Source organism: Cibotium barometz, chromosome 53 (assembly GCF_041138505.1).
Source record: "Cibotium barometz isolate CiBa-2024 chromosome 53, ASM4113850v1, whole genome shotgun sequence".
Taxonomy (NCBI): Eukaryota; Viridiplantae; Streptophyta; class Polypodiopsida; order Cyatheales; family Cibotiaceae; genus Cibotium; species Cibotium barometz.
In genome coordinates, this window is record NC_141098.1 from 35,107,645 (window position 1) to 35,120,150 (window position 12,506).

The window sequence follows — 12,506 nt, forward strand, 5'->3', positions numbered from 1 at the left end:
TTCCATATAAGACCACCACCACCCACCACTATGTTGCTGAATTTGGCCTATCTAGACACTGCTCTATGCACCTACTTCCCTAGCCCTTGGGAGTTTCTTTTTTCGTTAAAAATCTTCCTCTTACTGCCTCTTATCTCCTACTACTACCCCCTCCACTCTCTAGTATTTTTGGAGCTCTTTTTGTAGCTAGAAGATCACATCCTGCTCTCCTCAAGTTAAGTTGTGTGTGTTATAAGTAAAATTTTGGTTTTTCTCTTAATTTTTAGTTATTAAACTTAATTAAGCTTTCCTTAGGGCTTGATTATGATGCTAATGTGCTATGGAGTGTTGTATAGTGCCCTAGGAGGCCAATTCTTGGAGCTTTCTACTCTTCTTTCTCTCTTTAACTTTCAATTTTTATGGTTATTCCATCAAATCCCATTAGTTTGACTGGAACAATCCTTATACATAAGGACAAGTGAATGATCCCTCAAGGTGTTTTTCCTTCATAATTCTCACAAGCAAGTCACATCTAGTAGCTCGACAAGATGTCTTGACTCCTTGATTATGAAGGCTTCTCTATCCTTTTTCATCATGCTGATCTAGACTACAATCCTAAGTTTCTTGTTCTAAAATATAATTTGGTCTCGTTTTGGAAAGTACCCACAAGCTCAGGTCCACCCTGTTTCTGGTGTTTGGTCCTTTTTCTACTTAGACTAGTTCCATAGGCTCAGATTAGCACCATCCAGTCCCATGGGTCTAGTCTTCTGCCTAACCATTGGACCTATGGAGACGGTGCAAACAAATTCATATACTCTTTTATTTGGTTCATTTTCCTATCTTTCCCTATTCATTTAACCAAGTCTTAGTCATTTTTTGATAATTTTCCTAGTGAGAGAATGTAAGCTTCTCAATGCAAAAATACTAGGGTTTCCCACTTTCAGGTCAATTTTCCTCCTCTTTTTAAATAAAAGAAAAAGATATTATACATTTCCTATGGCTAATTTGACTTAAGAATTTATTCAAACTATTTATGATATCTCTATTTAGACTTTCTCTCTCTATAACCAGAATCTTCTCTCTCTCTAGATATCGGTGTTTTTCATCTCCTAAAAGTCTATCCTAAATTTTATCATTTAGTCTTTAAACTTTCAAAAATAATTTGAGATTTTTAACTTAGCCTTGAGCATAATTTACTCGTGCACAATTAGCGCACACATATTCTCTCTTTCTCTCTCTATAATTAAGCCATCTCCAATATTTAATTCTACCTTAAAATTGATTTTATTCCTTCAATCTCTAATCAATTTTCCTATCCTATCATTTATTCAATTTGTGCACATTAATGCACATGTAGACCATTTTCTCTCTCTAGACTAGTGTCCTTTAGTTAATTAAGGTTTAATCATTAATTAATTAATTAATTTCTTAGAGTTCATCTGATTCTCCTCTACCCTATGTTTTCATTTTAAATATAGACATCAAAGGTTTCATCTATTTTAATGTGGAATAAAAGGCATAATTCTAAATTAAACTAACATTGTAAGATTTAATTTGGGACCTTAATATACCATGTTCTTAAGAACAATATAGTAAATGAGGGTCCTCTGTTAACATTTGTCCTATGCTTTCATCCCCATAAAAATTCCTAGCAATTTGCAAGGAAATGAGGGAATTTGTATAAATTAAATTAAAAGAGATAAAGTACCTTGATAGCCTAGTATTGGGATTGATGTAATGCTAATTTGGATGATGTTGATGCTCCCTCCTCTTAGAAAAAAATATACGCCTATTTTTTAGATCCCAATTATGCAAACAAAAACCCCAATGCAAACAAAAAAATAGGTGATTTGAAGTACTATGTAAAAACCCTATGTAATAGCTTACAAAAAACCCAGGCTAGATATTGAAAATGATGCAAAATGTACTCTCCATATGCTAGAAAAGCTCGTGTATTTGCAATGGTCTAAGGGGGTCCTTTTATTTTAAAAAATGATGGTAGGGGAATATAAATACTCTTTTACAAGACTCATGCATGTAGCCCATAAAAGTCCATGCAACTAAACCTTAATATTCATCCAACCACTCATTTTTCATTCAAACAACCACTCCCACACGTATCTACACCTTACACCAAGTTTACTTCCTCTCTCATGGTGGAAAGTTTGAGTTTTCTATTAGTTTCCAATATTATCTCATCCTTATTTAATTTCCACCCAAAGATAACCCTTTAGGCTTTACACCTTATCCATTCAACCTTAGTCCAAATAACGTGTGCACTCTCTTATTTACAAATGCCAAGCCTAATGTTATCACACCTAAGCACATGTTTTATTAATTATCTATTAAATTTACTCATTTATTTATTTCACCATTTTTTAATGATATTGTTCTCTTTCTAAACCTTCTATGTGATAGGGGGTTACACATCCCATGTGCACATATGTACATGGAAAGTGCCTCAATAAATTTGTGCACACACTAGCTTGGCCAAATTAACTTAAATTAAATTATTATCTAAATTTTATTTTTCTAAGAGTAAAGTTTTTTCATTTAAATGCACACCTTTTATCTCTTAAATGCACATTCTCTCACTAGAATATGCGTTACAAAAAAAACCTCATGTAAATTTATTACAGAGGAAGAGGGATCTTACATTTTCCCCCACAGAGATGTCCTCCTCTACACATATATCTTAGAATAATTGGCTCCATCGATGAGTATTATTGTCCTTTCACATTCACATTGAAAGATAAACTTTCTAAAACATTGAGCTTAATTGTTATCCTTTTTCTTAATGTCATATTGGTATGGGACTGTATAGATAGCAAGAGATTCTACAATAAAATTGCTCAATGACCCATTAGATACTTGATCATACTTTTATAATAGATTATTATGATTGTGACTACATATTTAGAACACTATACCAAATATTTATTGGAGTTTAAGAATCATTCTAGAAAGGATGCTTCTCAACAATTTTTCTACACCTGTCCATACCTCATTCACAAAAATAGCAAACATGAAACTAAGATTAGTTACAAATCCAAGCAAGAGGGGGACGTTAGAAATTCCACTCTATGATTGATCGGGGTTGCTTGAGATACCATTGTAGCATGATGGTAGTTGGTATCATGGGCGATACCATGATTAATAATATGGTATCATGGGCGATACCATATTAATAATGATGGGCTAGTGTTATTGGTATATGTATTTTGGGCCATGCTAGTGTTACTAGCATTACGACTGATCTCTACGTGTTAAATACTTGTTGTTAAATATTGTGCTATTTATTGGTGTATGTATTTGTGCCTATTTTATGTTGTCATGTTGGGATAGATTGTGTGGATTCTAGTCAATTATTTTAATTGACATGGTTGACGTTAGTAAGATAGGTGAGATGAGTAGTGCGATGGTGTCAATTGAGATGTTGCATTGATGATGGTTTGTACATAGCACATGAACACCATTTATGGTGTTAAACATAGTATTGTTTTTAAGTTGACCATGTGCTAGTCTTAGTGATTTGTTTGGTTTAAGACCTTATTTTGGCAAGCATTATATTTGTATAAGTGATATGTATAACACATATCAGTGGACCATGTGTGTATTACCTCATAGTATTTTTAAAAATATGTATTGTAAAGCTTAGTATGCTAGTGATGTCGGTATTTGGGAGCAAATTTTAATAATATAGTTAATCAATAAAGGATCCATTCCATAAAAAAAGAAAGGAAATGTGTGTGTGTGTGTGTGTGTGTGTGTGTGTGTGTGTGTGAGAGAGAGAGAGAGAGAGAGAGAGAGAGAGAGAGAGAGAGAGAGAGAATAACCATGCACATCACATGCATTTGTTCATTATTAAAGTGGTGCAAGTAATTTTTTGGGCATGATTTCTATAGCTATGCAAGTAGAGGAAAAGTAGCTGGCAAAGTAAAGATGGGATTTGATGCTAGTACTACTAGTAGTGCAAACAATAGAAAAATCAGTGCATAGAGTTAAAGCCAAGTTTTATGAAAAAAATAATACTCCATAACATTGGTAGTTGTGCATAAGGAGAAGTTAGCAAGAAGTCAATATTGATCTTGTATACAGGTGTATCATCAAGTTGTTTATTAACAAATAGGAACACTTAAACCACATAGATGGCAATAGATAATGGAGGGGAAGCATCAAAAACTCTCACTAAATATATAGCAGTAGCTATGGCTCTATAGAGTTTTTTTGGGTCCCAAAAACAAAATTTTTCTTCTTCTTAATGGAGAGAGAGAGAGAGAGAGAGAGAGAGAGAGATGTAATTTCCTTCTTCTTAATGGAGAGAGAGAGAGAGAGAGGTGTAATTTCCTTCTTGAGCATATAGAGAGTAGCAAATGTTATTACCATCTCTCTTTTTTTTTCTCACTTCTAATGGGGGGAAATTTTTTGGCGACCATTTTCCAGCGAGCGATTCCTCCAAAATGGCAACCGCTTTTTTCTCTCTCTACTCTCACTCCCTCACTCTCACACTCTCTCCCTAGGACCCTCTTTTATTCTCTCGATCTCACTCTTACATCCATGCTCTCCCTCTCTCTTTAAACCCCCCCCCCATCTTATTTTCTATCTCTTTACACCCCTGCTAACTCCTTATCTCTTGATGCAACTCAAAATTACTATACAAGGTACAAGATACACCCCTCCCTCTCTCTCTCTCTCTCTCTCTCTCTCTCTCTCTCTCTCTCTCTCTCTCTCTCTCTCTCTCTCTCTCTCTCTCTCTCTCTCTCTCTCTCCATGCATGAAACAATTACAATAGATTATGTCATGCAAATTACAATTGATGATTCAAAATATCAATTTAAATCCTCAATATAAAAGAATTACACTAGACAATGGCATGCAAACTACAATTAATGATTCAAAATATCAATATAAACCCTCCATTACTAGAGTCTCATTCATACAATGTCAAAAGAATATGCCATGAGAATCGTAGTTCAAAAGTAGATGCCATGAGAATATAGTTCAAAATAACAAAATAAAACCTCCATTCCTAGAGTCATTCATAAATTACAAAAGAAGATGTCATGAGAATTGTAGTGCACAATAAAACCTCCATTCCTAGAGTCATTCAAGTATGTGGAGGCATACTCGAGCTCCTAATTCTGTTATGTGGCCCTTGAGAAGGAAGGGTTTGTGATGGTGCTATCCAATTTGGAGGATATGTCGGGATTGGCATAAAAGATGGAGGAACATGGTAAGGAAATGGTGCATTAGATGGCAGTGGATAAAATGGAGGTGGCATAGATGGGAGGGATGTGCATGTGGCCTAAGACCTTGATTCCATGGTGGCAAAGGTCGCAGAGTTGCCATCATAGTTTCCACTTGTGCCCTTTGCAATGCCTCTGTCTCCTTGCCAATGAATTTATTGTCACCGAGGTCTTCAGGCATGTCTTCAAGCCCTCCCAACTCAATTTCATGGCATAGCAAATCATCCTCAATGCTTATACAATGTCGGAGCATCTTCTTGCATGCCTTTTTTGCCATGCTACATGTCCCTACAAAGCAATCAAGAACTAGGTCCCCCTCCATGTGGTGAAAGTTCCAAGAAACCACCTACAAAGTGAAAAAATTTCAAATACATTCCCTACCATCTTGAACATGATTTCACAAATTCAAATTATAAAAAATATCTTTCTTGTTTCATACCTTGCAGTAACCATTGGTCTCTTAACTAGACCTCATAGAGGCTTACAGTCCCTACACATTATCAGATTGGGTTCTTTCCTGTTGTAGTATTCACACTTTGAAACAGCAATAGAATGTGGCCCAAAACCTTTCCCATCCACTGCATCATTTCCATTCTCTCGGATATATGTTGGGCTATATCTACTTGGTGGATTGTGTACAAACACTCCAATAAGTATAATGGGCACCTACCCCACAATTACACGCTAGACATTTTTGTTCAAACCATTGATAAAACTATTATATACTTATATGTAAACATAGTTTGTGTAGGTCACCTCCTCAGTTCCATCATCATCAATCTAATGGTAAGCTCCTTGCATCTCTAGATATAGTGTTCGTCGGAGAGAGAGATTGTGAGATTTCGCGAACTCCAAAATGGTTGGAAGATGATTAGGATTGCTTGCTGTGACAAATTTCTCGTTGTCTTTTAAAAACTCATTGGTAACCACAAGCTCCTTTGTCCAAGCATTCCATCTAGGCATAATGAGATAATTCGAATCCACAATCAATGATGTTGGGAAATCCGCCCACACTAAAGAGCATTCCTAAACTGCCAAGGCCGAATGAACAATACTCCCATACTTGTTGAGACCCCCAATAAACCTTACCATATGTGTGGCCCTCCTACAAACAATCATAAAATGTCAAGGTCAATTGTTATTAGTTTCAGAAGACACAAAGCAATGATCTATTTATTTGAATAATTGATACACACACAATGAACTAGATCCTCTAAGAATTGTGTCGACCACATAAACTATGCTTTCTTCTATCACCATATGTCGTGGATGAATATCTTGAGATGCTATTTTAAATCAAAATAGAATATTAAAAACCCAAGAAAAGAGCATTGCATGAAACTTGCAATGATTAAATATTCTTAGAAAGAGAATGACTTACTAGGTGGAGGACCAGCAGAACTAGTTGTATCCCTATTGGAGTGCGATGCTCGAGATCTCGATTGTCTTTCTGTCGAATGCCTAGATTCAGAGTGCACTTCATCTCCCTTCTTTAATGGGACAAATTCCGATGGAGACTCCTCTCTCTCTTCTTCACTACTTGACTCCCCTTGTTGGCCTTTCCCTTTTTTCTTTTGAGTTTTTGCTTTTTTTGTTGGAGCTCTCTTGCCCTTTTAGAGCTTTTTTGGTTCTTGCTCTTTGCTCTTTGCCTTTGCCTTGTGGTACATGTGCTTTTGCTTTATCTTTGGAGCTTTTACTTCCATGAATCCCTACACCAATATTTATCATTATTATATGATGTCAATATGCATTGTTGTAAAGAAATGAATACTTCTTCACTTGTCCACAAATCTTTCTCTTTGGGTGGATATGTGTTGTTTTCATTTTCCAGCCACCATGGGCACAATTCCCATTCCTTAGTTCCTGTGAGATCTTCAATCCAAATCTCAGGATAAATGCCTCTCACGAAGGGGGGGGGGGAGAGAGAGAGAGAGGGGGGGGGGGGAGGGAGAACCTAGCAAGGGGGAGGGTTTGGAAAGGAGGTTACAATGGAATGAAGTAGTTTCTAGTGGGTTTGATCTATATTTATAAAGAATAATAGTCTCAATTAGTAAAAAGTAATAAGGATTAATAAAAATTAATAATAATTAAAACCCCTAATTTAACTATGGTTACTTAAACTATGGTCACACACAAGGCACAATATATGTGAAACAATGAAGTAATTGTTATCTACAGAACATCCAAACATGATAATGAATTACCCTCAAGTACTAGAACAAAACATAATTTAGGTGGTATTGCAAATCTGCTCTCAATACATATAACTTGTAGTGGTAAACAATGAGCATCACTACATAATTTAATATCTTTACAGATTGGTAAAGATACTTGAAAGGTAAATGGGCACATTTTGAAAAATTAAGAACGGATGCCCATTTCACTAAGGCCCATAAAAAAGGGCTTGTTTGGTGGGGAGATGTCTGTGAAGGCCCTTACACAAGCCATGCATTACTTAAGTGTCTTGATCAATGCATTCAAGCCATGCATTGAGTGTTGTGTTCCATACATTGAAGCCATGCATTAAGTGTCTTGATTAATTCATTTACTTCTTTTAACCAATTGAGGTTAAAACCGGCTTTACCTTTTCAATCTAAAGAAAGGCTTCAAACACTTTCATATAGTTCCCAAAAGGTGTCCCACCCATGGGTGCATATATTGGGTACCTTGGGCACCTGGGCCTCCTAAAATGGCCCATAAAACAGCCGCAAAATAGGCCGTAGATCCAAAAATGCAACTTATTGACATGTATTGCTCGTGTTTGGCAAATATGCCAGGACAAATTGCCGACGATTGGTAATCTGACATGGCACTACAAGCTCATGCGACAACGTGGAGGACATGGGCAAGCGCTCCCCTTTCGGACATGGAGGTGATGAAAAGCTCTTCGCAAAGGAGGACATCTGCCACATCAGATTGCCAACGACAATCGGTAATCTGACGTGGCACTACAAGCTCATGCGACAACGCGGAGGACATGGGCAAGCACTCCCCTTTCGGACATGGAGGTGACAAAAAGCTCTTCACGGAGGAGGACATCTGCCACATCAAATTGCCGACGGCGGGCAAGCGCTCCCCTTTCGGACATTGAGAACATCTACCACATCAGATTGCCGGCGATCGGCAATCTGATGTGGCACTACAAGCTCATGCAACGATGTGGAGAACATGGGCAAGCGCTCCCCTTGCAGACATGGATGTCTGCCACGTCAGCCTTGAGCCTGAACCGATGAAGCTTAAGAGAGGTCCTGAACCTAATATGCTTCGAGCCTGAACCGATGAAGGCATGGATAAGGAGCTTAATGTTGAGAGATGTAATCGTGGTGTTGGGTGTATGTGGGAAAGCACCCTAGAGGTGCAAGATATTGTGGCAAGATAAGAATGCCACATGTAATATTGCATGGTGTGTGAGAGTTGACCAAAAGAGTGGAAAAGGAGTTGCCACATGGATGATGATGTGTAAAGTGGGATAAGGCTAGAAAGCCTATATCATTGTATGGTTCATTGTGATATGCAATACAAGGGAATAGTGTTGAGTGTGCAATCTCTCTCTCTCATGGAGTTTTTAGTGTGGTTTAATCCACCTTAATCATGTTGCTTAATCTATGTCCTTCACCATGATCAATCCCATTTCTAGAATCTTAACATGGTATCAGAGCCAAATGGGCTCTTGGTCATGGTGATTATTATGTATATTAGCTTGTTTGTGTGTTTGTTTGATTAAGCATGTTATTATGGTTAATTTAAAAAAAATTATGCACACTCTATTATTGTTCTCTATTTGCATTTGAGAGAGGAGTTCAAAGCTGCCTATGAAGCTGAAAATTAAGATTTCAGCATTATGAAGACTATGGAGTCTTCATCAAACATCAAAGAAGCTGCCCAAGAGAGTTGCAAATGGAGTTTTGCAACATGGAGAGCTTGCTCATCATCAAGGAATCTGAAAATGGAGATTTCAGCATTATGAAGGCTATGGAGTCTTCATCATCGTCAAGGAGAAGCTGCCAAGAGAAGATATGCTGCTGGTTATGCCTCAAGAAGGTTGGTTTTGTGAAGTTTTGCCTCAAAGTTTTGTGTTTGAGCATGGAAAAATGCTCAATGTATAAGGGTTGCTTGATGGGATGGAAGAATCCCAAGGTTCTTTGCTTCCAAGCAAAGAGTGGAGGAGGTGCATGCTTGTCAAGATGATGGCAAGTGAGATGGTGAACTCAATGGAGTTCACATGTGTGTGCATCAAGAAGAGGATGCACTTGTGAATGTTTGCTCAATGAAGGAGAGCAAAGAAGGGGATGGAAACCTTGGCAGTTTCCACATGTTTATGCACCTATGGTTTCATTTGAGAGACCATGTGAAGAAGCACCCTTGAATAATGGATGCATGCAAGGGAGAAGCATGCAGTTTTTTTTGGCTCAATGAGAAGCTTATTATAGCCATATGGATGGCTGTGTAAACCTTAAGGAGGAGGTTCATTCATGTAAAAGGCTGAGGCAAGTTGAGAGCATCTACAATGCAGAGATGCGAATTTGAAAGAGGCACAATTTAAGGCAGGAAGCATTGAATGATGCAAAATGATGTGAGGAAGCACTAGCTGCACTAAAATCTGGTTCTCATGGCATGAAGGCCCATGATAGAGATGAAGTTGAACACAGAAGGAGCAGCCCATAGACGGGTTGAAATAAAAAGCACCATTGGGATTAGAGGTAGCTATGCAAGGGTGTATCGCGGTTCAGTGTGGCCAGGCGACAGCTAACGATTACTGTAGCAGAGGAGGAGAACCCAACTCATGCAGGCCCCCCACGGAGAGTCACGGTCGTGTCAGCAAAGGAAATACAAGACTCAATGAGCAGAAGGAGATGAAGCGTAGCTAAAGCAGCAGAAGGAGATGAAGCGTAGCTAAAGCAGCAGAGCAGTGATGAAGAGAGAAAGAAAGCAGGTATATCGAGAAGACGACAAGGCGCAGCCACAAGAAGAAGCTTGCCATTAAAGCTCAGATATAGAGCAGATAGGTTACAGTGGCACAGTCCAGATGAACAACACGCAACCAACATCAGGCAAGAAAATGGCCTGTCGCGCAAAGAGCACCATGGAAAAGACCAGATTACGATGAAAGGTTGGAAAGCTCCAGCTATGTCTCTTGAAGCTTGGAGTAGTGCAAGAAGGTTGGAGACGAAGACCACGTGAACAGTGGGCAGCAACGGTGGCATAAAGCTGCAAAAGAAAAGGCAGGTCCCGACTCTGAAAAAAGTCGGTGTAGTAGCAGAGATTCGCCAGCAATGAAAAACGAATAATTAATTTGTTTTTTTTAAGAGTTCATTCACATACCATATCATATGGTTTTTCTTTAACATAAGCCCTTGTTCACATGATAGAAGTGAAAACCACTATAAACTAGTCTCATATTTTTTGACAGTGTCAAAAGGAAATATCACACACATATGGGCCTACTGCCAACCAGCTTTGGCCAAAAGACATTGTATTTGTTTCACCCATGATTATGAGGGTAATCGTACCCGAGTTTAAAGCTCAAAACGATATGTATTATTCACCCATGGTACGAGGGTAACCATGCCCGAGCTCACCGAGAAGCTCAAAATGGTTGTTGTGATGTGTGCATGAGCGATGTACGTGTGAGGTGCATGCGCATGGGTTGGTTCCCACCCGAACTTCTATGTTCAAATCGGACTAAGTGGTTCCGATGTGAGCGAGTCGGCTCAAAATGGACTAGGTGTCTAAGATGGTAGACACGCGCACACATGTTTGGTTGATGGACACTCCAATGTATCATTGAGGGGGTGTGTTGAGAGATAGCGATTGCGTTTGTGCAATGCTACATTGATATGGGTGATGGATGATGGGTGAGTTGTGGAACACCTCGATTAAGAGGGGGTGTTGAGAGATGTAATCATGGTATTGTGTGTATGTGGGAAAGCACCCTAGAGGTGCAAGATATTGTGGCAAGATAAGAATGCCACATGTAATATTGCATGGTGTGTGAGAGTTGACCAAAAGAGTGGAAAAGGAGTTGCCACATGGATGATGGTGTGTAAAGTGGGATAAGGCTAGAAAGCCTATATCATTGTATGGTTCATTGTGATATGCAATACAAGGGAATAGTGTTGAGTGTGCAATCTCTCTCTCTCATGGAGTTTTTAGTGTGGTTTAATCCACCTTAATCATGTTGCTTAATCTATGTCCTTCACCATGATCAATCCCATTTCTAGAATCTTAACACTTAAGAGAGGGCATGGAGGATTAGGAGCCGATCGAAGAAGAATCCACTCACCGCGAAGTGAGCAAGGTGTACGATGGACCATGCAGAGCCAGCACTACAGCCGGAGACGGAGAGGACGACGAGCTAGCTAAAGAAGATAAGTAGGATGTAGGATGGTCTACCCCTGAATCCTTTCCACTAAATCATGGCAAAATGCAAGCATGAAGAAACGCTTGATGAAAGCATGGCGAAATGCAAGCATGCCACCCAAACTCTTGCCCATATTAACATGGCCATACTTTAACCATGGGTCTCAATTTCTCGATTGGTAATTGTGGAGCTCTTAAATACCCACCATAAAAATAGAACCCAAATCACATTGCCTATATATGTTAATATTTGTAGACACTCAAGATTCACTTATACAATAGTTTAATTTATGGCTTTGAGAAGTGGATGTCCCCAAGTGTATTTTCCATAGCCTAGGTGATACAAATTTGCATAAGCATCGATCCTTCCTTGTTGGCTTTGATTCTTCTCATAAGGGATGCTAAGTGCTATCAAGAGAGTGTGAAATGGCTAGTTTTTCATCATCAAATATCGCTATTGCTATTAGGTTGTACCCATTGAGTTCTAAGGTCTCTATCTTGTTGTGTTAAGGTGGCCACCCCAAGAGGGCTTACTCTCGAACCATTCACCCATGCTTGTAGCTAACTAAGGCATTAGTCATGCAAAGCCTTCCTGGTCGTGTGCATTAACATTGTGCTAGTGATCGTTTCCAAGTTACCTATTAGTGCATGCCCTACTAAGCCACATACAAGTAAGTAGCAGATAGCCATTGACACAATATGGGTGATGAAGTGGTGTTAAAGCGGCCTAATGTTGAAAGATAAGGATTTGCAAGGGCTTGGGGATAATTTGCTTACTAGTTCCTTATAGCCATTTCCTAATAACTCATAGATGCCACAAATTGTAGAAGGCCCTGGTTATTGTTGCAACAAGGACTCAATATCAAGCTATTATAAAATAGAGACTGATCTACACTCAAATTAGGGGTACTCTAGTAGAAC